General features: G+C 46.9%; 1 protein-coding gene across 11 annotated transcripts in view; it reads right to left on the bottom strand.

The window, feature by feature from the left end:
• Window positions 1-10613, bottom strand: part of Rgs6 (regulator of G-protein signaling 6) — a 651590-nt gene that overhangs the window by 28359 nt on the left and 612618 nt on the right. The window lies entirely within an intron of this gene.

The raw sequence follows: 10613 nt of genomic DNA, 5'->3' as shown, positions 1-10613 counted from the left end.
CAAGAGCAGTGCTGCTGGGAAGAAGACTGGGCCCTCTGGGATGGTGGAGTGTTACTTGACAGCTGAGCTGGTAAAGGAAGCATTAGTCCCTATGATGCCTGCTGTCCTTCCAGGAAGTTGGGCAAAAGCCTCATGGCCAGAGAGAATGGAGGGCCAGTCAAAGAAGAGAGATAGCCCAGCCGAAAGTCAGAGTTACTCTTGGAGACCTCTTTCTGGCTTCTCTTCCCAGAAACACCACGTATGAGGGAGGCAGAACTCAAATCAGTTGGGGGACACATTTTTTTTCTTCATTTTTATTTTACTTTGAAATGTATGGCCATTGTGCCTGCATATATGTCTGTGTACTGGGAGCATGAAGTGCCTGCAGAGGCCAGAAGGGGGTGTCAGATCCCCTCGGGACTGGCAGTTATCAGCAGCCATGTGAGTGCTGGGAATCAAATCCAGGTTCTCTAGAAAAGCAGCCAGTCCTCTTAACTGCTGAGCTTTTTCCAGCCCTGGGGATGGGGGTAGGGAACTGGCGGTTTCTTTTTTTTTTTTTTTTCTTTTTTTTTTTTTTTGTAGCCTGGCTAGAGAATCCTGGAACAATGGCTAGGCTGTGCCAAGACTCCTCCCTAACCAGCATAAAAGGCACATAGCCAAGACATAGAATTAATCAAGGTGCCTGTCAACTTATGAACAGATAATGAAGTGTGAGAAATATTTTTTATACACACACACATACACCAACCACAAACACCACACACATACATCCCTTCCCACAACACACACTACACACATACACACCACACACACACACATATACCACATATACACACATGCCACACATACACACACACCACATACATGTATAGGCATGCACAGACCACATATACATGCATCATATATACACATACCACATACACACCACAAACACACAGACCACACACACATACACACACACACCACATCATACACACATGTACATACACCGTACACACATCACACACATACAAAACACAAACAACACACATACACACACCATAAACACCACACATACACATACCACACATACACACATATCACACATACACTCACACAACACGCACACCACACATACACACAACACACACAAACACACCACACATACACATACCACACATACCACACATACATACACACTACACACACATACATTATACACACACACATACACACATACACCACACACACACACACTACACACACATACATTATACACACACACACACCACACATACACACACACTATACACACATACATTATACACACACACACATACACACACCACACATACACACACACCACACACACACACTACACACACATACATTATACACACACACCACACATACACACACACTACACACACATACACACACACTATACACACATACATTATACACACACACACATACACACACCACACATACACACACACTACACACACATACATTATACACACACACACACCTCACACCCCACAATGGGATACTCTTCGGCCTTGAGCAGGGAAGCTGTCATTTAACATGTGTAGATGAGCCTAGGTGGCTTATGAGGCAGACACAGAATAACAGCTGCTGCCCGACTCTCCTTACATGTCGAAGCTAACATGTCAGACTCACCAAAAGCAGAGAGAGTGAGCGATGGCTGCTGTGGACTGATGGGTTCAGGGCAGGAAGGCTGAGGGATGCTGGGCCATGGAGGAAACACTTTATTTAGACAGGAGGAGTAAGTTCAGGGTATCTATGGTTCGTTGTGGTGGGCTACAGTAACTGGTAATTTTGAAATTTTGATTTAATTAATTTTAATTAAAAACCTATGTGGGATAATATGTATGTTAATGTACTTGATTCAGGCATTTTCAGTGTGTATATGTGTCAAAACATCACGTTTACATCATGAGAACAAATGACTTCTTACTTGTCGGTTATAAATAGCGAAATGAAGAAAGGAGAACGAACACAAAAAATATTCTGGTTACATGAAGAACCTCTGTGGCCCATCCTCAGTTGAGCCCCAAAGGACACTGGGATCAGTTTTAGTCCTTCACAATATGCCCCATATTTACAAAACGTTTTATTGGTGAGGTGGCATCCTTGTCAATAAAAATGGACCCACAGCATGGGCTGTAGGAAATCTAAACAGTGGCTGCCTCAGACACTGCTTGTGTTCTCTTTAAAGAACTTCCTGTGAAAGGTTTTTCTGAAAACCTCACAGAGATGTCCAGTCGCTCTAGCTTAGGTTCCTAGATGATGGTGGACAGTGTGCCTTCGTCTTCTAGCCGTGCATCCGATCCATCACAGGGTCGGGACATTTAGCTGAAGGTACACTGTGCTGTGGATGGCTTGAATATCGTTTAAGCTTGTTTTCCAGAGGCTCAGAACCCAGTTAGTGTCTGGAAGAGCAAGTTGCGACAAGAAGAAAAAGGTTTCTATCTCCCTCTCAGCCATACTCACTGTGGGCTCTCTCCTCCAAGGCCATATTGACACATAGTAGAATGGCCCTCCCCAGAGTCCCAACAGATGCGGTTGCCTGATCTTAAAATGTCAGGCTCCAAAAGCAAACTAAATAACACTTTCCACTTTGTAGAATACCCGTCCTCACATAGTTTGTTACAGAAACAAAAAACACACACTAGCGCACAGTGTCTCGGTTCCTTAAAATGCCTGCTTGAGTCTAATGTTCGAGTTTGCAGGCTCCGTGCTTGCTTTAGTTTATGTCTGGCCTAAGCCTCTGCTTACTTACTCTGTAGGGAAGGAGAGTAAGGACCACACGCTCCACAAAGGGGTGTGAACCTCAACCCAAACATCCTTCTCAGCCCGGAGACCCAGGAGTGCCATTGGTCTTTTTTATTTGTAGTCTAAATTGCTCTACCATTAGAATCAGAGGGGCAAAGATTAACTCTGAGTGTCGAGGACTTATTATCATCTTTTCTTCCTTTCTTCTTTATTATTTTTTTTACTTCTTTATTTTTTTAATCAAGCATCATCCCAGTCCGGCCAACAGAGCCAGGTGACAGCTGAGTCGCCTGCAAAGGCCTGGCCCTTTAAAACAATGCATCTCGGCTCCTTCTTCTGGCTTCTCCTAGAAATCCAAATGCTAAGAATGTAATGTTTCCCTCTTCCTTACAAAGGACAAGAAGAGCTCTCCTAGCCCAGCTCTTCTGCCCTCAGTGACAAACTTCCACCCTGTTCTGCTTAATTCCAACTACCTCGTTACAGACAGGAAAATCTTGGTTCATTAACAAAAACAGACCTTGTCGATGAAAACAGGGCTAGAAAAGGCAGGTGTTTAAATGCTTACTCATGGCTTCTGTCACTAGCTATTTACTGAGCATCTAGTAGGTACCAGGCACTGAGTCTGACACCATGAGGTTATAGTCTAAATAAGACAAAGAGAATTCTGTTGCCACTAGAATCTTAGAACAATCTTAGCTTAGCTTAGAATCTACAGACAAGACAGACTTTTCAGCAAGGCGCGCATAGCCATTTGAGCTAAGGGTTGCAACAGTGCCCAAGAACAGCTGCTGTGCATAGGTGTGTCTGGGGATGAGCTGATCTTACTGGGTGGGGAAAGGTGACCCAACTACTGGAAAATGCCTCTTCGAGGCAGGAGGGCCAGCCCAGATGTGGCTGGAGGGAAAGAGCTGGCACAGTAAGACCCTACAAACCAAGCAGGCATCCCAGGGCAAGCAGCCTGCGACAGCTCATTCTCCAAGGGCACGCATCAGTGTGCGTTCACGAAAAAGTGTAAAGATTGCTATTACTTTCCCTAAGTGGCCAACTACAAAGTCATATATACCCAGGTAGGGATGGTTTGAGGGAAAATAGTGGCAACAGACTGTTGGAGGGGGCTGTTCTCACCAGCCCTGTCGCTGTTGACTGGCATCATGAAGCCTCGAATCGCCCACATGGACGCACACACACTCACACACCCACGCATGTGTACACACACACACACAAACACACACACAAACACACACACACACACACACACACACACTGAGAGAGAGAGAGAGAGAGAGAGAGAGAGAGAGAGAGAGAGAGAAGGGGGCGGGGGGAAGAGAAACAAGTACAAGAATGTCCCTAGCATTCAGGTCTGACAAAAACAGGCTTTTGACACTCTGCAGATCTCCCAGGCCCCGATGGGGGGATGTGGCTCCAGGTTCTTTCTGGCCGGAACCTGGCTTTCCCACAGCCTAGGAATTCGATGTCTCCCTTGTCCTGTTCCTCCTCCCTGAGACAAAGAAATGTTGCCTTTGATGTCAGGAAAATGTGTTCCTTCCAGCTTTGTCTAGGAAACACAAAGACAGTAAACAGGGGCTGGGTGAACCCAGAGCTGAGATGTTTCTGGGAATGAGAATTAAGATCAGACTCAGGGTCTCTGGCCATTTCCCAAATGCAATGAGTTTATCACTGCCAGGGACAGCAAGTGTACAAAGCTCTTGGCAGTGACCTCTGCTGATTTATGAGGGTTTCTGGTGTGTTTGCACCGTTCTGCCGACAACTGGTCCTAAGGGAAATGTATATCTAGCATCCGCAAAGTGCGAGGGAGCCACTGGAGAGCCCAGCCAAGGCCAGGGTGAAGAAACAGGGCTGGAGAAAAAGCCTGTTCCTTTCTTCTTTTGCCTTCTCTTGTCTTCTCACCTTACCCCAACTTCCCTTCCCTTTCTTCTGCTTATCAACTACCCGTCCCTCCAACCATCTCCCTCGGTAGAGTACGGAGATGAAGGCTGACCACAAAAAGGCAGAGCTGCCTGGTCACATCTGCCCCCCCAGGATACCTCCTGCAGGGAGGACAGGAATGGCCTTGTCTATATTAAGAAACCACTACTTTAGGACCTAAACCACACAGATGTCTTAGCCGCACACTTCCCAGTGGTGGGAAGGACTCAAACCCCTTTAGTGGTTGACAGAGCTCAGAGATGTCCCTCTGCTGAAACACATCTCCTTCATGTTCCCTTCCTGGCCCTGGCTGCTCTGTGGATGGGTCCTCTGCTTGCCTGGGATGCTGAGACAGAAGCAGGATGTCTGAGGAAGGGTCAGCGAGAGTCTAGGAAACTCAAGAGAGTGCTGGGATAAGCAAGCAATCCACGCTGTCTCCAGAACACATGTGCTCCAAATCAATATTTTGCTGTGAGAGCCCTCATTTGGAAACGTCCTTTCTTTTGTAGACAAAACACTGGGAGTCTGGTGAGAGGTGTGTGGGTGTGTGGGGGGCTGGGAGGGTATTTAGTGAATGTCCAGGGCCTTGGGCTCTAGGCATGCCTGAGCGGCTGAACCTCTTAAGAATATCGTCCCATCTTCTTCTGAGCTGTGGGCTCCTAAAACAGCACAGACCTCTTTCTCCCCGCATGAGAACATCTTCCCAGAGTGGAAACCACTCGGTTGGAATGTGCATAGCGGCCAAGAGCCCTCCTTGTGATTTTTCAAGTGTCCTATTTTTCTTTCTGCAGGTGCATGCGCCTCATTGTGACCCTCCACTCCTGAGCTTCCTGATCTAATAGCCATACTTTGGGGAGCTGTCGGGTCCCTCGAAAGAAAATGAGGGGCAGAATGTGATGTGTATAGGGGGCAGAGGAGAGGGAACTGGGCCCAGAGCCAAAGGCTTGGATTCAAGTCCCCACTTGGCCTGCTTCTAGCCCCATCAATCACACTTCCAGTGCAGAAGCGGAAGAGCAGCACTGCAAAATGATTATCCGTGTCAAGTAATAATGACAACCTTGGGTCGTGATTGCACATGTAAGAGGCAGTGTAGATGAGGCAGAAGGTAGCAGGAGGATTCCAGAGAAGAGAGGAGGCTTGAAGCAAAGAGAACTGGGGGACAGAGTTCAGCTGCACTTAGCTGTGAAATAGGTTACGTAGCCCTATTTTATAGACAAGGCTTCTGACACTATTCTAGGTGGGATGTCTCACGCAGGTAAAGAGCCAGCATGTGAACCCACAGGTTATGCTCCTCCCACTTTCATGGGATGATTTCCGAGGCCTTTGTCTTTTCATTGGCTGGACGTTGGGTTCAAAGGAACTCAGTGTCTCTTGGCTAAGATGCGGTGTGCTCATCTAGGCGTAGGTGCGAGGGTAGGGGAGGTGTGAGGAGTGGATGGGGGAGGGGTGGAGCTCCCTCCTCAAGTCTTAAGCCTGAGTCTCACCATTCCCTTTGGAGAGCCACCAGCCCTCACCACTGTTAACAGTGGCCATGGCAAGGACCCAGGCTCTGGCACATAAGAGCAGGTCACCGGCAAGTCTGGATGAGGTCTTTGGAGCCTCATCTTTTAAGAGAATCTTTTTTTTTTTTTTTGGTTCTTTTTTTCGGAGCTGGGGACCGAACCCAGGGCCTTGCGCTTCCTAGGCAAGCGCTCTACCACTGAGCTAAATCCCCAACCCCCTTTTAAGAGAATCGTAACCGTCTTGAACCGAAGATCTTTAAGCTTGAGCCATGGCCAGCCAAAGCCTAGGGAAAAGTAAATCGTTTCAAGACGGGGCAGGGGGTCACATAGGACAGAATGTGCTGTGGTGGGAAGGGCAGGAAGTGATCACAGCTCAGTGTCTGCTCGGCAAGCAAAGAGGAGAGGGACCATGGTGACAGATGACAAGGGGCAGAGACTGGCCAGGCCAGCTTTGTAGTTTTCCTTTGGCTTCTTGCAGTACTGGGGATTGAATCCCGGTCCTCCTACCTACCTTCTAGGCAAGTTCTCTAGCAGTAAGCTACATCTGTAGTCCAGGGATGCAGCTTTGAATGACTGTTTTAGGATCCTGTGGATCTTAAATGACAAGATCCATTTGGATTTCTTGGGCTGTCTAACAGACCCCAGGGCCCCTCTTTTCCACTCAGGGGATAATTCAAAAGTCCTATATGAGTCCGCGAGAAAATGATCCATTACCCTTACCCTGCATGGCATCTCAGAGATACAATTCAACTGCCCAAAGGCACAGGATTTTAATGCTGTTCTACGCCTACTCTGAGATAAGAGTAACGAAGATAGCCTCAAATATTCCCTTCCACCTCCCCGAATATTAACACAGAAGAAAACTGGTTTTGCTTCTCCCCTCTAAGGCTTTGGTATTAGAAATCTATGCTGAGAATTAACAACAAAAACATTCTGGAGTTTAATTCTTTGCTTCCTTCTCTCCTGGAACTCCTGGTAATAAACAGGGACAGCTCACACACCACTGATTTGTTCTTCGAGAATTCATCCCTCCCTCTGCTGTTTGTCTCCCTAAAATAACACCACCCACAGAATACAGTGAGTAACCTCTAAAGCGAGCCGTGGTGGGATTCCACAGTAAGGACAGTGACAGTGTGTCACACGGTGAGCCAGGAAATAGGCCTACAGCACCATTTGGATATTACCGTAACAAAAATGGACAGCCTCCCCCAGGCTCAGAGGACTCCTTGAGACAATCAGGAAACCTTACTCTCCCACACTTGGGCTTTTAAACAAAACAAACGGGAGACACCTTGCATTCCTCCATCATACCAATCTTAAAACATCTACGTTTCCATAGACACGGATGCTGGCTAGAGGCTTCCCGGCTGCTCATGATGGGTGTAGATCAGATGGTATCTTTAATCACCCAGGTCTCATTCTAGCCTTCAAGTCTTTGACCATTCCAGGGATGAATGAGGACTGCAGAGAGCTCTGGTCACTTAGATTGAGGGCTGTTTCCAAAAGGGATCCAACTATACAGCTGCAGATTTCCAGCACCTCAAACATCTGGCACAGAGTGAAAATTCCAAGTTTTGCTGAACTTAAAATTAGAAACATAATTTAGCTGGTCCTTATTGATTGCTATGGTTGCTCCCCAAAGCTCTTTGAAGTTTAAAGCTAAGAGACAAATTGTACCCTCCACTTTACTGTGCTAGGCAAAGCTAAGAGCATTATGATTGGAGAACGTCGGCTGGTTGGTTTGTCTACTTGCTATCCCTGGTCCGTCCGGAACTTACTCTGTATGTCAGACTGATCTCAGACTTGAAGTGATTTTTCTTCCCCTCTGATAATAGGCAGAAGCTACTCTGCCTAGCAAGGCAGCTGCTTTTGAAATACTTGAATCCCACACAGAGTGGTATCCTAGTGCTGTTAGGCCCTTACAAAAGGGAAAAAAGAAATCCTGTTCCCAGACACTCCAGCTACAGGGCGGGGGGGGGGGGCAGTCTCTGCATTAACGTAGGTCAGGGCTCCAGTGGAGCTTGGGCAGCATGCTACGAAGTCCATGGGGGAGGTTGCTCTGCTTGATTCAACTGTCAATCCACTTGACGGACAGGTTTCCAAACCAACCAGATGTCAGTGACCTGTTTGTCCCATCTGTAAAGAAGGATGCAGTTTGAGGCAAATTCTGTCTTAAGGCTATGAGCCACTCAGACCGCCTGTTTCCTGTATAATTTCATCATAGGGGTCACCCCATAGAGGTCAAGGCTTCCCAACTCAGATGGAGAATGGATGGTCACAAAATCAATACGTGGTGACTAGACAAATGGTCTAATGACCTAGAGACACCATCCTTGTACCATCCTCGGCTATTTTGAGCTTTACAAACAAGATCCATAACCACCTGGCTTGTCACTGGACTTGTGTTATCTTTCTGAGCCCACAGAGGCTCACAAAAGAAACAAAGGCGGCCTTCACTTTGAATCTTCCTCTGACTTCTCTTCTTGCAAACTTGCTAGCACCGTGCTGAGCAATCCCTAAGATTCAGACCTCTGTCCAACGCCAACACTCTGATCGCAACATCTGCTTTCCCTTCCCAGTGCTTTCCTGGATGAGAGCTTCTAGGATAAGCATACCCACGTCCTGCAGAGGACACACAAGGACCTTCCCATTTTGGTTTCTTTGTTTTATTAAAATAAGGTACCATTGTATAGCCCAGGCTGGGCTAAAGCTCACTATATATCTTAGGCTGACTTCAAACTCATGGCAGTCTTTCGGCTTCAGCCTTCCAAGTGCAGGGACAGTGGGAGTGAACCCCCACCACATGCACCTTGCATCTGCCCATTACGCGATTCTCCTGCAAGAGTAGTCTTGTTGACGGAATTGCTTAGTGTTTCACTGTGGAGGCCCCTTTGGCCTGGAACTCCTCCTTGTGTGATCTAGGCTGACCTTGAACTCACAGAGAACCACCGGCCTCTACCTCCCCAGTGTTGGGATTAGAGGAGTGTGCCACCATGCCTCCTCAGGATTTCTTTTGATCTTAGCTTAGATTTATAAGGTCCCAAGGAATACCAAAGGCATTATTATTTGTGAGGTCACACAAATCTATAGCACTTTTAATCTTTTCAAAGAATTTTCAGAGCTTTTAGCTCATGTGCATTTTCTAAAATCCTACTTAATAGACTGCAAAGACACCATCTTTATTTTATAGATGGAGGCTGAGGTAAGAGTCTCCAAGGACCTTGCCCAAGACCTCAGTGCAAGTAAAGAACAGTGTAGGTTTGCTGATGTCCTAGAGTTGAGAGCAGAGAAATCCAGCCCTTAAAAACAACCCATGGCCCACTTCCACCCCCACTCCCCAATCTATAAAATAGGAGCAGCACAGAAAACAGATGAGGGCTTTAGCCACAGCCCACAGGCCTCTATGGAAGGTTTGGTCTCGGCCCAAATTGTCAAAAGAGCCAAATGGATCAGCAAATGCTTGGCCCATGCTGGTAGAGTGGCCTGTGAAACCCTCCCTTGAAGCAAGCATGGGCAATTAATCTTACTCTACTGCATGTGGTCAAGTGAGCTGCAACACCCAAACCCACCTCTCTTCACTCAGCCTGACGGTCGCCAGCATTTGCTTTCTCCCATGTTTGTGGGTCACTCTCTCAGGACCTATTGTGGTAGCCTGACAGAATTCCTGTCTTAAAGCAGGGCACTTCTAAGGGTATAGGGGTCGTCATCCCCACTTAGCAGCTAGGTAAACAGAGAGGAGAGAAGTGTAAAGGCCTTAGATATAGATATCTAGGAAAAGTATTGGGTAGACACAGGATCAGGCCTGTTCCTTGGTCTCTGGTACTTAAGTTTTTCCATGTCTCAGGAAGCCAGGTAAGCCTTTAGTCTAGCACTAAAACTGTAACCCAGGAAGAGATGGGCTGTGAACTTCTGGCCAGCATGTTGGAAGAGGTCATCTCCACAGTCTTTGCAGGCCATAGGCTGTTATGGATTTTAACCTCCTCTCTGTTTCTTGAAGCTTCCGAGCTGTAACACTCTGCTTGGTGCCGGTGACTGGGCTAGGTAGGTAAGGAAGGCTGTGGCTACTGCAGTGCAGGCTTGGTCCCTGATGGGTCCACTTTTTGCCGACACAAAAATGCCCTCAGAGATTAGTTGCAGTGTCGCTGTGAAGCTGCAGAGTTGCCATGCCTGACCCTCTGTCTCTCTGCTTCATCGAAGCTTTTCAATGACTTTCATGCTTTATTGCTTGGCTCAAATTAATATAGCCTGTGGCTCAAATCTAGCTCTTGGTCCAGGGATCTATTTTTAATAGTTAAAACAATTATGGGTTTTTTTTTGTGTGAAAAATTATGAGTAGAATTTCATTGTCAACACACTCACTTTTGGAAACACAGCCACAACTATCTTGTCTTTTTCTTTCCATTGTGACATCGTAGCTGTTTTTGATTG

This window comes from Rattus norvegicus, chromosome 6 (assembly GCF_036323735.1).
Source record: "Rattus norvegicus strain BN/NHsdMcwi chromosome 6, GRCr8, whole genome shotgun sequence".
Lineage (NCBI taxonomy): Eukaryota > Metazoa > Chordata > Mammalia > Rodentia > Muridae > Rattus > Rattus norvegicus.
The sequence above is the reverse complement of the archived record's forward strand: the minus strand, read 5'-3'. Positions and strand labels throughout refer to the sequence as shown.